We start from the raw sequence: 15,686 nt of genomic DNA on the forward strand, positions 1-15,686 counted from the left end.
ATTATGCACGTATCTAACCGTTCCAACCTTGTTTTTAATAATCTGCTCCGAGTTGCCAGGAACAGATGGGGTCTTGATCATGTAGCTGTCAATGCCATCTATGACTGCGTGTTTTTGCCCACTATTTGTTATGCTTCTGCTGTATGGGGAGAGGCTGCCTTCCATTCCCATAATCATCGGCGTCTCAGAACAGCACAACGTCTGGCGCTCCTGCGTCTGACTAGAAGTTATTCCACCGTGTCTAACGCTGCTCTTCCTGTGCTTGCCGGGAAGCTCCCCATCCTGCAGCAGATCCAGTACTGTACAGGCAGATTTCTTCTTTCCCGTGGTAAATGTATTACCATCTCGGGCAACGTCTATGATGCATCCTGTTACGAAATAAGTAGACCTTTTGCAGACCTCCCGCATCCTGCACTCAGAAGAGGTCTTGGGGCTCATGACTGTGCTACCAGCATCGAAGTTTTTACCGATGGCTCCAAGACTGCGCAAGGCACCGCAAGTGCTTTTGTTGTTTATGTCGATAATGAGGAATTTCATCACGACAGCTTTCCCCTGCACCCGGAGTGCTCAGTGTTTCAGGCAGAAATGTTTGCCGTCTTTAAAGCAATAGAATTCTGTAATAAAAATTTCAGCAACTACAATATTACTATTTTCACTGACAGCCAGGCCACGGTCCAAGTCTTGACTAACAAAGATACCACTCATCCCCTTGCTAGGGACACTTTGTTCTCTGCAGATCAGTCCAGTAATAATTATCATATCAAATGGATTAAGGGGCACTGCGGCACTCCAGGTAACGAACGTGCAGACTTCCTCGCACGTGTGGCTACTTCCTTCAGGGACATCAACCCAGTGTACAGCCATTTACCGGTCTCCAGGTTAAAACAGCTCCTTTGGCAGCATACAATTGTAGTGTGGCAACAAGAATGGGAGCGTATCCCAGAGCAGCACATTTCCCGGCAGTTCTTCCCAGACGTAGCAAGACGCCTCAGCTTGAAATGGGTCCACCCTCAACACCAGATGTCACAGCTGCTCTCAGAACATGGTAAATTCAATGTATACTTACATCGGTTTCTACACAGCGACACTGACTGCTGTCCAAACTGCGATGTGCGTGATGGAGTAAGGCATTATCTTTTGTCTTGCCCACTGCTGGAGGACATAAGGAACGAGCTCAAACTTTACGTGGAAGAAGATAATCTCAATTGGCCGTGTAAGCTGGAAATTTTAATGTCGAGTAAAAAGTACTTTTCCCTTTTTCAAAGGATGGTCAAGCTTTACTTTAACAGAATATTAATACATTGATAAACGTTTTTCCCCACTTTATTTACCGCATGACTTTTGACATCAGGATTTTATATCTACGTGTATTTTGATTTCTTTTCTTTTACGCTCACTGTCGGTTTTCCTGCTCGGCATGTCACCTCTATGTACACACTGTATATATTAATATTCATCCCGACTGTGCCTAGCGGTGTCGGGCATAATAAAGTTTATTTTGTCTGTCTGTCTGCCTTTTGACCACGATGTCACATGACCGGATATGACGTAGGCAAAACTTCAGGGGCTTATATCTCGCGAAGGGTCGCGCGTAGGGGGATGGTTCATTACACATTTATTGTTCGTACGGGGGAGGGCTACCCTTTGGGGGGGTGGCTGCCCCCTCATTCGGAGGGTAAATCTTACCGGTTATACAGTAGACCGCCATAACATTGTTGATAATTCCGTGTTACATGAATTCCAAGCTATATGAGTCACTTAGATTTTACAAATACGTGTGCCAGCCTGTGAACAGCTCACGTATTTATAAAATCTAATTGACTCGTATAACATGGAATTCATACAACACGGAATTATCAACAGTGTTAGGGGGTCTACTGTACTCTGTATCTATAGAGAGTGGGCTAAATATAGCCGTTGTAATAAATGAACAAACTGTTCTTGTGCCAATATTGAAGAAAGGGACAGTTTATGACGGGTGTGGCAAGATGGTGCATTTACACATAATTTTAAAATATTAAATTTTCTTGTTTTTAAAAACGCTTTTTCAAAAATTAAATTTTGTATTATATATTATCAAATGTTGTAGTTGATGAGAATAAAAAAATATCGTTCTCATCGAAGTGGTTTTAATCTTATGACTTTTCAAACCTCAACGTTCCCATCTTGCCTCAGATTCCCCTACTAGTATATACACTCATAAAAGAAAAAGAAGTTACGCTTTCATGTAGAATTGCCAGATTACTGTAAAACTCAGCATATAACTGTTTCGTATAGATATGTAAATCATTAACCACCTGTATAAGTTTTCTACAAAGTTTATCACAATACATACATAATTTCAGGAGTAAATACAACTAAATTGTAAATGAAGAATTAGCAATATGGAGATGTCCATGAACTGGGACGAATTGAGACAATGGGGGAGGAAAAATGGAAACAGAAAAATGCGGAGGTAATTTATGGACAGTGCGATACCGGGTAAAGATGCTTTAATACTGCTGGATAAACAAGCCAATGACATAGCCCGTTTCATTTCAGACGTATTATGAAGTAATCAAATCAATGACATAATCCGTCTGAAATGAAATGGATTATTCATTGACTTGTTTATTTAACTGTATTAAAGCCGTTTCCCCAGGCAACGCGCCCATTACTATAATTTCACGCTGTAACAACCGTTTATAATTTCACACAGTACAGGGTACACTCATTTATAAATAGCTCAATAATAGTATAAACTCTATGATTCAATCCATTTTTACAGTCTTTCAGACTGTCCGCCCTGTGGGCGCTAAGAGGAGGCTGATTTTAAGCCCATCACAGGTTTGGCCAGGTCTACAGTGGGGGTGTTGGAGAGGGACGAGATCCAAGAAATCCCGGCCAAATTTTCTTCGAAAAATTGTTCGTTCGGATTCATTTCCGGTTCATTCAATCCATAACCAGCTCGTCCATCTGGCCTATTTCCCATACTTGTTATACATTCTAACACGAACGTATTGCATCCATTTCATGTTTTATTATATAATGAAAACAATCGAAAGATTAATATTAAAAAATGTAAAGTCTTGAAGGCGAAATGTTTTACAAATAAATGAATCTTATCTAAAAGTATAATGCACATCGCTGGTATAATGCAAAATTCTAGAAGACTTGATTTGTCCATTGCAATTTTGCATGTTTATCAGTCGATGTTTATTAGTTTTCATCACGGTTATTTAATTTCCTGGTAATTTTTATTTTTATAAAAGCGGGAGGTTGAATAATAAATCTCGAGATTTCTAGAAATTTTTGAAATCAGAAAGAATTTTCATTGTATTGATATCAAATTTTAATATTTAATACAGTATTTAAAAAAAAACAGCTACCGATCAGTAGGAAGTTAGAAAAAAAAATCAGTTAAAATATGGCTATTTAGTAATTTTCGTTGCAAACACGATATAAAGCTTTTTTTAAAACTGTCTTCCAAAGAAGAAGGATTATCTTTGCAATCGTGTTTTTTGGGAGGATTTTTAATAGGAAATTGGTCTCTATTTAGATGTTAGAGACTGTCCATAAATGGCGTCCACACTGGAAAGGAGGGAGAAGATTACAATTTTAACAAAGTCATACAAAAGGGGAGGGATGGAATTGAGTTTCAGTGGACGTCAGTTTATTTCATTAAACTTTATACAGTTTATGAAAAAAATTAAAGGCCTACTGAAGAGAGTTAAAAGAGCCCGAAATGCGTATCAATAAATATATACAGAATGTAATAAACGTCTTGTGTCCTATCAATTGCACTCCATTGTGCTGAATAAATAAAGCGAATAAGAAGACACTGTTTCAAATTTACAGATTTAGTCAGTCAAGCTGCTTCTAAAATTCCTTTTATTCTTCTTAGCTCCCGTATTCAAATCACATTTAAGATTTACAGTTGTTTTATCCCATTGCTTCGTTATTCCCATTTTATCTCGTTGCTTCCATTAGTTTTCTCCTCTTCACTACTTTTTGTGGAAAGACAATATGTTTATTATATCTTTACGCTTTTTATTTTGTAGCATCCAGCATTTAAAAAGCAAGATCGTGATACTGAAGTTACGCAGAGTTCTGTATATCAGTAATTTTATTTAAAGGATTGATAACACGGTATATTGAATTCGAATGTATGAATTTTTTACTTTTTTAAACAAATTATCTTGTATTACAAGAAACCCCAATCGTATAGTCTGTGAGCTACGATTACACTTTCTTAGGGGAGAAATCTCTCTTATATCACGAAGAAAGTTAAACAGTCTAAACAATAAAATCTCGCAAATTGACAAATGATTTCTTGTAATATAAATGTTACATAAAAAATTGCGTTTTCAACAAAAATTTTACGAAATTTATATCATAATTTCGTGTGTTTGAGATGGAAAAGTTTGTACTTTCATTATATAAAATTTATGCAAGAAAATTTTTATATTTCTTTTGCACCAAGCCACCAATTTACTTAATAGTTTCACATCGTTTTAAATCAGAATGGCGACGTTAACGGAGAACGAAGAGCTCTAAGGTGATGTACACAAAATTAATTACGTTCGTGTTTCTAATACGAAAAAAAGGGTATAAATTTACTTATAAAATTGTTTTGTAGACTTTACATTAATGACGGTCTTGATAACGTTATCAAGATAATTGTAATTTTATGATGACAGAAAAATTACTAACATCTTTGTTAATTAGACAGAATGGAAGATACACTAGATGTTTAATTCACAAACGAATTCTATAAAGGAGAAAGAATTATAAAATTATTGTAAGTCAAGAGGCCATAGCAACAATCTAATGTAAATTTCTATAAAAATTTCTCAAGTATTGGCAACAATTTAATTTCAATTTTCTAATCTAGTAATGTTACATTTATACTTATTTATATTTCTAAAATATTTCTAAAATTATAAGATATTTTTTATGCAAGAAGCTATTAAAGGAATGAATAATCAATTTAACCACTTATATAATTCAAGCTTTTTTTTAATTTCTTTTTAAAACGTGAATGATATATTAATTACCGCTTCGCGTATAGAAACCGAATACAAATAATTTCATAAAACTTAGAACTTTTATAAGGATTTAACTTTATATAACTTATAAATAGATAATTTCATTCGACGTGTTCTTAATTAGCAGAATTTCCCAGATAATACTTAAACAAGAGAGGGGACATCAGTTCAAGTAACTCGATCCAAAATATTAAACAAACCGTCTACTCAGACTGACCACAAAAAACTTCATTTAATAATAAGATATTAATTAGGAAATCTCAAATACAAACCACACTCCTTCAATATTAAATATCTATAACATATAAAAAAAATATATCTACATATACGTAAATGGTTTCGACGTAAGCAAATTAAGTTGCAATCCATTTTTTTGGCTGTAACATTTAAATTTAAAACTGTCGAAACGGGATTTTAACCGTAGATAGCGGGTTATATATCACTGATGCTGAATTATAATACAGTTGATAAAATTACGAAAGCTGAGTGACGTAAGCTTCTATACAAAAGTGACACCAGTCCATTCGAATGCTTCATACTTCAAAATGAAGCAGGACGTACGCGAAGGGAAAGCCTTATACAGTAAGTAACCTCTAAAATTTGATACATCTCTTATCTACGCTGTAAAATATTATTTGATTTTTTAAAAAATTGGAACTTAACATAATTTTTTCATTTTCTCAAATTGTCTTTCCTTGTTTTTCTTTGTTATAGAAATCTTACCTGCACGATATGTGTTGGTTTTCTTTATTTTTTTGGTATGTATGGAGATGTATGCTCATAGAGTTGTGCTGAACGTAGCTATTGTGGCCATGGTAAATAATTCGGCGATCGAGATGAGCGAAACTGAAAATGCTCTAACTCACGAATGCCCTAATAGTGCTGAAAATCAAAATATCACGTATAATTACAGAGAAGTGAGTATCGTATAATATAGTGCTCATCTGACTAATCGCTGTATTTTGTTTACTGTAGGGAAAATTCGTTTGGAGTCAACCCGAACAAGGAATTATTTTAGGAAGTTTCTATTATAGTTATGTCATTTTCCAGTTTTTGGGAGGTTCTGTCATTCATCTGTTAGGTGTCAAGCGTACCTACGTCATTACTGTGTTTTTATCGTCGGCGTTGTTATCGATAACACCGTTTATAGCCGAACTCGGTATAGCGGCCTTGTCATGTCAGAGAGTTGTCTTAGGAGTGTTGCATGTAAGTTACTTAAACCATATTTTAATTTTTTATATTATCAAAGTAATGTTTTTTAAATCTAGGGGCTGACGTTTCCATCAGGATTTACATTACTTTCAAGATGGTCTCCAGTTAACGAACGAAGTACATTAATGTCTATTTGCGTGAGTGGAAATTTGATTGGTTCCATAATTACAACTTCATTGTCTGGTTACTTGTGCGAATATGGTTTCTCGGGTGGTTGGCCTTCAGCATTCTACGTTTTTGGTAATTATCTAATTCATTCTATAGAGTTAATTATTATTCACCAATGTTAAACAATCACATTTATTATATTTCAGGTATTTATGGATGTGTTTTGTCTCTCGGTTTGTTATTTTTTGTATACGATTATCCGGAAGAATTTTCCGGAATTACTCAAAAAGAGATTCTTCATATACGACAAAACTCGAATAATAATACTAATAATATTAAGGTATATTGTAAATTGAGTTTTAAAATGTTTTGATACAGCGCTTCTTTATTGAGATAATTTTGCATATTTAATACAACCAGAAAATTCCTTGGAAGAGTATTTTAACATCTGTACCAGTATGGACGACGTGCATTGTAAAATTGTTGTTTTATTGGAGTTTCTATACCATTCTATCAAAATTACCATCGTATATCGAGAATGTCCTACATTTCCCAATACAGCAGGTAACGTCTGCCAATTTTAATAAATACTTTTAGAAGAAAATTCACATTAATAAATTGATTTCTTTACAGAATGGCTTAATAAACGCATCCATATATTCAACAAATTCGTTTTGCCTCATTATATCTGGTTACTTATCAGACTTGTTTATTAAACGTAAATATTTCAGCGCAACAAACGTCAGAAAAGGCTTCGAGACACTTGGTAAGTGTTGATATTTTAATTACACAATATAACGTTTCGATTATCATTAAGTTATTGTATTTTTAGCTATTATAGGAACCAGTGCATGCATGATATCCATTCCTATGGTTGGATGTGATTCAAGAAACGTCATAATAATACTCATCATGACAACTGGCTTCATGGGTCTTGTTGGTGGAGGTGACAACTCAATCGTTCTGAATTTAGCACCTAAATACACAGGTAAATATTAATCATGTTTTCTTCATTGCATGTTAAAATTCTTAAACTCAAAACTTCGTATTGTAGTTTCGTCGATTTGTTTAGTTTTCTTTGTATTTTCTTCAGTGTTTTAATTTATATATTATACTTCGAGTGGAATTTCGTTAACTCTTTTACTATTTTTAATGAAATTTTGTGAAAATTTTTACAGGTTTTCGAAGGCCTTTATATTTGGTATATATATATAATGGTATATATAATTTATTGAAAATTATCGGACTTTCAGTTCCCTTAACCTTTTATTCGGGTGCTGGATAATTCGCGCAAGAGCCGTTGTTATTATTTTCCCAAAGATCTTCAAAAACTCCTTAGTCAAAAAATCAATTCCTCCAGTATTCTTCTTCAATATTTCTCAAATTTTATACAGATTTACTCTTAAAATACGATGAAAATTGTTGTTTGTTTGTATTTTCCCTTGCGGATAAAATTGCAATATCGACTGAATTAAATTATTGATATTAAATTTGACAAGGTTGTTGCAAATGATAAAGACGTTTCTTATTAGCGATAATTCGCCGTAAAAGAGGCAGACAATAAATCTCGAGATTACTTAAAACAATGTTTAAAACGAACTTAAGATAACGATATACGTCTCGGTCAACCATATAAACGTGAAGTTTGTAACATGAATTGTAAAATAAGTATATTTCTGTTTATTCTTAATTTAACTAAGTTATAAATATAATAATTCTTACATTTCAGGGCCGTTGTACGGATTGACTAATGGAATGGGTGCAGTTCCTGGCTTTTTATCGCCATATATAGCTGGGCTGTTCCTAGATAAAAATGTAAATAAATTTTATTGATAAAAAGAAGTTAATTTATTATAAACACTTCATATTTTTTTTATTTATCACGTAAGTTTCTTAATGTATTCTTATTGTAATGAAATTTGATTGATGGTTTCATTCTGCTTACAGCAAGGAAGCATGGTGCAATGGAGTTACGTCTACTATCTGCGATGATCATCTTCCTGATTTTCGGTTCAGCCGAATTGCAACCTTGGGCTGATGATTTGGACGAAGCAGAAGAAGATAACAACGTTGTCTCCGTATCAAAATAGGGTGCTGTAATGCCAAATTTATAAATTTCTTTTTAATTAAATTTAAAGTAATGGAATTAAAGAATATTGTGTGAGAAAATAGCATTATGTAAATAAAATTTAATATTTTTAATTATATCTTCGAGTGTTTTTAGTAGCTTAATGGTTAATATTCATATTTAAAGAAGGGAAAACTATAAATTCCTATCTAAAAATTAAAATATTTTAATATTTCTTCGATCGACAACTTTATAAATAACTAGAATGTGAACCCGGCGTTACTCGTGCAAAAAGTAAGTATATCGAAGATTATTAGATTACAGTCGATCTTACCCGTTTTTACCGGGTGCAAGAATTAGGTTCACCCTCTTCCGAGACTAATTAGATAATTTTTAGATGGGTTTAAAAATATGTTCGATTTCCAGCAAAACAACCGCATTTAAAATAGTAGAGTACAGTAAAATCAGAATTCAGGGTAATCCTTAACCTTCTTCCTCTTCCCGCAGGGGGATTTCGGAAAATTGCTTCTTTCTGTACATTCTAATGGCGTACCCTAACTGTGTATCAAAATTTCAACTTTCAATTCCTAACCGTTTGGCTCTGCGCTTAATATTATTATTATTAACCTATCTCGATTATAATATAAGATTGATTCATTGTTAACTTCTGTCTGCAAAGTTTAAATAAAACTAAATGGATGACAAAATTTCATAACAAAAAAATTCTTCTTCTTCTTCTTTATCTTCGCTTTTTCCCCATGTATATATGGGGTCGGCGTTCCCTTCTCTAATACATTTTTTCCATTTCTCCCTATCAAGGGCTTCTTCTCTGTTTAAGTCCCCTCTGGTTCAAGTTTTCTTCCCCCTTATCTTTCAAAGCATCTTTGGTCTTCTTCTTTTGCTCTTTCCTTTTACTACCAGTTTTCCGATTTCTTTCCAACATAATTGTTCTACGTGGCCAAACTACCGCATCCTACGTGATGTCAGATTTCTTACGTAACCTGCATGACGAAAACAACAAAGAAAAAACATGTCAGAAATGAAACCTCTGACCAACTGCAATTCTTCGGTTCGGAGGATGTTTCCTTCGTAAATATATCACATTTCTGAATAAATGTGTTGAACGTATTGTACGCACTGCTGTTCGATCTGACTAATTCCCTGCAGGATTAATTCCCTTGCCTTCTGCAACACTTGGAAACTCACGAGGCGTATCTCCAACTTCATTTGCTGTGCGTAATGTTTTGATTGTAATGTAAGGGTATCCCTGGCGCCGGCTAAACAATAGGTACAGTACAGTACATTGAAAAATCTGAACACAGCTTTTACAAGTCTATTATAGGATGTTGGTGTAACGATATTAGAGCTCTCCGGTGGCATTACCTGATCTGCAGTCGGACTACGACTTTAATACTTAACTTCCTTATTGAAAACAATTTCTTCTTCGTTCTAATCGAAACAAGTGATTCGCGATGATAGAAACGTGACTCGAAAGCACCGTTGCATAAGGCGGTGCCGCATGTCGATCAAACAAAACGACAAAAATATGGAAACTGTGCTTGCCAGGTTTCGAACCTGGGACCTTCCGCGTGTGAAGCGGGCGTGATAACCACTACACCACAAGCACTCGACCGTCTCTGCCACGGAAATTCTCTAAGTTTCTTTAAACCTTTAAATCTCGTGCTAATTTTATGTCCAGTAGTTAATCCGGCACTTTTCTTACAAAATCCTCATTCTTCTCACGATGGAAACTCGTTAACCTCACCACCACGAGTCGTCATGTACTGTACGTTGCATTTGTTCCTCTTCAACAATTTCATTCATTCATTCATTCATTCATTTTTATTTACTATGTACTGTCAAGTACATTGCTGGCCCCGCATGGAGCATTGCCTCTTCAGCAATGGCGATTCCTCGCAGATCCAACTCGCAAAGTCGTTTGCTCATCCTATCCTTTCGGTTACGTGTTTTTCAATCACCAAATTGCTTCGCCGTTTTCGCAGAGAAACAACTCGCATCGTTTTCTGGCGTGCGACGATTGCAAATACCTTTCCGCTCTCTACGCCTACTTCAATGTTTACGAAATTTTTTCGACGTTTCCTCTCGACTGAAGCTCTCCGATAACGTCTCTAGATCCGAACGTGGAAAATCAATTACTTTTGAATACGACCTAGGATGAGTTCGAGAAGAAAAAATGCCATTCCGCTATTATCTATCAGGTGTCTGTGGTGTAGCGGTTATCACGTCCGCTTTACACGCGGAATGTCTCAGGTTCGATTCCTGACAGACACAATATTTTACGACAGCTTTAGGAGTTTTTTCTTCGACGCAGGAGATGTCTTGTTTGAGTGAATTTTTCTTTTAGTAGTTCGTTTAACAGGTTTTTTTTTGCAGGTTGAAGCTAGATCTTTGCCCCACCAGTTTACGGCGTCACTTCGAAAGGTGACATTCTAGACTTTCAAAGACGTTTAGGACGACAGATAAAGTTCTCCCCTCACAAGCGGGGATTATTCATTTTCACTTTCGTTACGATTAACAAATAAGTAGCCAATTAACAAAACCTCCATTTGTTACATGATAGAGAATAACAAAAAGGTCACCTACAAGGGTAGACCGAACCGAACAAACCCCTCCCCCTTCTATTCCGTTCGATGTGAAAGATGAGAAAACAGCTTAAGATGACCATAAAAGGCAATAATCATTACTAAGGTGCAAGACTAACTCTGACCTCAGTGACCTCCATCCATTAATTCCGTTAGTTTGACAACTGTTATCAAATTTATGAGTTAAAAAGGGTGACAATACCGTATAGAAGAAGTAATAAATCTACAGAAATGTTTATACTAATTGTCAGAAATCGAAACCTTTCCTGACCAGTCGAACTTACATGGAATTGCATTAGAATGTTCTCCAAACTTCTTCCCCCTTCGGAACGGCTATAAAAAGGGGTCGCACTCGCACCTCGGGGCGGACGTCCAGCTGATAGTATCTGGCGGCCATCACCAGCAGACTTCAGGGGACACCAGACCCATACCCCCATTGCATCCGTCGTAACCCTTGCCTTCCCGCCATAATCAATCACCGTCCGTCTCTCGATGAGCCAGGTCCGAGGAGAAGGGAGACTACAATTAAGGTTAGCCGAGAACAGTTCTTACCAACGACACATACTACTAGTATGGGTCGTTGGCAAGAACTGTATCTGTCGTCCTAAACGTCTTTGAAAGTCTAGAATGTCACCTTTCGAAGTAACGCCGTAAACTGATGTGGCAAAGGTCTAGCTTCAACCTGCAAAAAGAAGAAAAAAACCTGTTAAACAAACTACTAAAAGAAAAATTCACTCAAACAAGACATCTCCTGAGTCGAAGAAAAAGCTCCTAAAGCTGTCGTAAAATATTGTGTCTGTCAGGAATCGAACCTGAGACCTTCCGCGTGTAAAGCGGACGTGATAACCGCTACACCACAGACACCAGATAGATAATAGCGGAATGGCATTTCTTCTTCTCGAACTGATCCTAGGTCGTATTCAAAAGTAATTGATTTTCCACGTTCGGATCTAGCGACGTTATCGGATAGCTTCAGTCGAGAGGAAACGTCGAAAGAATTTTGTAAACATTGAAGTAGGCGTAGAGAGCGGATAGGTGTTTGCAATCGTCGCACGCCAGAAAATGAATGTGAGTTGTTCCTCTGTGAAAACGGCGAAGCAATTTGGTGACTGTAAAACACGTAACCGAAAGGATAAGATGAGCAAACGACTTTGCGAGTTGGATCTGCGAGGAATCGCCATTGCTGAAGAGGTAATGCTCCATGCGGGGCCAGCAATGTACTTGACAGTACATAGTAAATAAAAATGAATGAATGAATGAATGAATGAAATTGTTGAAGAGGAACAAATGCAACGTACAGTACATGACGACTCGTGGTGGTGAGGTTAACGAGTTTCCATCGTGAGAAGAATGAGGATTTTGTAAGAAAAGTGCCGGATTAACTACTGGACATAAAAGTAGCGCGAGACTTAAAGATTTAAAGAAACTTAGAGAATTTCCGTGATAAAGACCGTCGAGTGCTTGTGGTGTAGTGGTTATCACGTCCGCTTTACACGCGGAAGGTCCCAGGTTCGATACCTGGCAAGCACAATTTTCCGTATTTTTGTCGTTTGTTTGATCGACATACGGCAACGGTGCTTTCGAGTCACGTTTCTATCATCTCGAATCATTTGTTTCGATTAGAACGAAGTAGAAATTGTTTTCAATGAGGAAGTGAAGAATTAAAATCGTAGTCCGACTGCAGATCAAGTAATGCCACCGGAGAGCTCTAATATCGTTACACCAACATCCTATAATAGACTTGTAAAAGCTGTGTTTAGATTTTTCAATGTACTGTACTATACTGTACCTTGTTTAGTCTATTATTTTAAATGATACAATCATACTATTGTACACATAAGTACCTCATAAATGCTTTCAATAAGTTATTTAAATACAGCCCACGTTCCTTCTGTAATCTGATTCTAGCTGCATAATTTTAAAACTAAACTTATTTCTTCTTAGAGCCAAGCGAAGCACGTGATAATAGAAACGTTACATGAGTATCATTTCATAATGCAACGCAACGTGTCTATAAAACAAACGACAAAAATAGCCAAGTTGTGCTTGCCAGGTTTCGAACCTGGGACCTTCCGCGTGTAAAGTGGATGTGATAACCACTACACCACAAGCACTGGGACATCTCGACCATGGAACTTTTTTTAAGTGCGGTTAAATCATTAAATCTCGCGCTAATTTTATGTCCAGTAGTTAATCCTGCACTTTTCTTACGAAATCCTATTCTTCTCACGATGGAAACTCGTTAACCTCACAACCACGAGTCCTCATGTATTGTACGTTGCGTTTGTTCATCTTCAGTAATGCCGATTCCTCGCAGATCCAACTCGCAAAGTCGTTTGCTCATCTTATCCTTTCGGTTACGTGGTTTTCAATCACCAAATTGCTTCGCCATTTTCACAGAGGAACAACTCGCATTCTTTTTCTGACGTGCGACGATTGCAAACACCTTTCCGCTCTCTACGCCTGCTTCAATGTTTACGAAATTTTTTTCGACGTTCCCTTTCGACTGAAGCTCTCTAATCAGTATGTGTAAAATCAATCGCTTTTGATACGATCCTCGATCTGTTGAAGAAGAAGAAATGCCGTTCCGTAGTTGTTCGGCAGGTGTCTGTGGTGTAGCGGTTATCACGTCCACTTTACACGCGGAAGGTCTCAGGTTCGATTCCTGACAGACGCAATATTTTTATGATAACTTCAGGAGTTTTTTGTTAGATGCAGGAGATGTCGTCTTGTTTTAGTGAATTTTTCTTTTAGTAGTTCGTTTAATTAACAGGTAATGATTAACTCGGTGTGGAGCGGTTGCTGCTGCGATGCAACCGAGAGCGTTGTTTCCCAAACTTAAGCGGGTGGCACATTTTGACCGGACATCTTGTCTTAGACCGTAACTGTCAAATCCCTGTCGCACTGTTCACGAACGCACAACTTCATCGTTTCTACCTTGAAATGCAAAAACTTCCACGGAAATAAAACAACTAAAACCTTCATGATCATTTCTCTGAGATGATGTTAGTCGATTTATTTGAAAACGTTTAGAGATGTTTCGGTTCAACGATGTTTTAATTATGAAAAATTCATGCTGCCACGCGTGACATGCGATCATTTTCTGTTATAAATTACGTTGCAGATTTTTCCCTTAAATTATTCTCTCAATATATGCTGCAAAAGGCATTGCCACACCGTGTTTAAGAAAATTTCGAATTGCTGATGTACAGGTGATTAATTCAAAAATCAGATTGATAAAATCGATCTGTGCATTTCTTTCATTCCACCAACATCCTAACACAGCAGGTAACAAGGGCTGCAAGCCGCACTTACATTTAACATTATTAAATGATGGTTTATATCTCTCGTTCTAATAACCATACTTATCCCAATATAATCTGTACGATTTGTACGAAAATGTCGAAAAGTATTCACTAGTCAAAGCAAGTGAATATTTTTCTAAAAAGAAAATGTGTCCTTCTCACTAAAAACATGCTGTCCCTTCGTATTAAAATTTACTGTATACAGTAGAGCGTCGATTATCCGAAAGTCAATCATCCGAAATGTCAATCATCTGAAAGAATTCCAGTGGGCAAATTTAAATTTTCACCAGTGCTGTGGCGCTGCAATCTTTGGCCATGTCTTGTGCTACTCAAATATTTTACGTTTTTGATACTAAATTAACTTCTGAAGTATAATTTTTTATTGTTTTTATATTTTTCAATATATTTTTTTTGTTTGTACAAAATAAAGAAACAATTTTTAACGATACAATAGCCACGATTATTATTATAAAAATTTACGATAGGCTTAACATCGACGAAAATTCAACGCAAAGCGACACGCAACGGAGAAAACTTTTCAACATGGGATAGGTTAATATATTTTTTCGTACGTAATCGGTTATCCGAAAAATAAGTTATCCGAACAACTCCAGACTCCAATTGATTCGGATAAACGACGCTCTACTGTATTGCAATTCGTATTAAATGATTATAATGAATTATTTCCAAATGTGCTAACTACTAAAAATGTTCTTTACGTTGCCAGTTACCACAGTACAGAGAATAGCTAAAAGAATGCTCTATACACAAGTACAGTAGTACCTCAGGATACGAAAGCTTCAGCATACGAAATTTTCAGGATACGACATGAAATTTGAACGTAATTTTGCTCCACGGTACGAACAAAAACTCACCATACAACGTTACATTAGTTCGCAATTAGTTAGATTAGTTCGCATTTTTTTATTCACTTCTGTTCATCGGTCTCACTCCGCGTTTGCTTCGTCGTGGAAGGATCTCGCTCGATCTTGAAGGAAATCTTGATATATTATCAGAAAGTGACTGATTTTATTGAAAAGAAACATCCCGAAAAGGTTCACACTGCCCGTATTGCTGCTCGGAATAATGACATTTGCCTAAGTCGTTTTAGAAACATTTTAAAAAGTAGGCTCAAAGCCAAACCTCTTTGGATAGACATTTTACAGAGCGATCTCTATCCAGTGAAAGTGCTGGTGGAAGTGAAGGAAAGAAAGCAAAAAGCAGTGAATAAAAATTTTAAAAAATATGTATAAAACAACACTAATTTTTTTTATCTTTTCTAAGTTATTTTTAAGTTATTGTTACATTATGTTATGTAAGTTAAGTTTTAGTATCATTTCCCTTCTCCCTCTCTTCCGCCACC

The 15,686-nt window shown here is 36.1% G+C and overlaps 6 non-coding genes and 1 pseudogene across 6 annotated transcripts; 4 read left to right on the forward strand and 3 right to left on the reverse strand.

Annotated features, from left to right (window-relative positions):
* The first annotated feature begins 5,337 nt into the window (after positions 1-5,337).
* On the forward strand, positions 5,338-8,513 carry LOC111619231 (annotated as a pseudogene).
* A 1,456-nt stretch (positions 8,514-9,969) lies between these two features.
* Trnav-cac lies at positions 9,970-10,042 on the reverse strand. The gene has a single exon. It is a non-coding gene; the product is annotated as a tRNA-Val (tRNA).
* A 592-nt stretch (positions 10,043-10,634) lies between these two features.
* On the forward strand, positions 10,635-10,707 carry Trnav-uac. Its single transcript has one exon. It is a non-coding gene; the product is annotated as a tRNA-Val (tRNA).
* Positions 10,708-11,809: 1,102 nt separating this feature from the next.
* Trnav-uac lies at positions 11,810-11,882 on the reverse strand. Its single transcript has one exon. It is a non-coding gene; the product is annotated as a tRNA-Val (tRNA).
* Positions 11,883-12,475: 593 nt separating this feature from the next.
* Positions 12,476-12,548, forward strand: Trnav-uac. Its single transcript has one exon. It is a non-coding gene; the product is annotated as a tRNA-Val (tRNA).
* A 511-nt stretch (positions 12,549-13,059) lies between these two features.
* Trnav-uac lies at positions 13,060-13,132 on the reverse strand. Its single transcript has one exon. It is a non-coding gene; the product is annotated as a tRNA-Val (tRNA).
* Positions 13,133-13,622: 490 nt separating this feature from the next.
* Trnav-uac lies at positions 13,623-13,695 on the forward strand. The gene has a single exon. It is a non-coding gene; the product is annotated as a tRNA-Val (tRNA).
* The last annotated feature ends 1,991 nt before the right edge of the window (positions 13,696-15,686 follow it).

This window comes from Centruroides sculpturatus, unplaced genomic scaffold (assembly GCF_000671375.1).
Source record: "Centruroides sculpturatus isolate CEXI.00-Female unplaced genomic scaffold, Cexi_2.0 scaffold114, whole genome shotgun sequence".
NCBI classification, from domain to species: Eukaryota; Metazoa; Arthropoda; class Arachnida; order Scorpiones; family Buthidae; genus Centruroides; species Centruroides sculpturatus.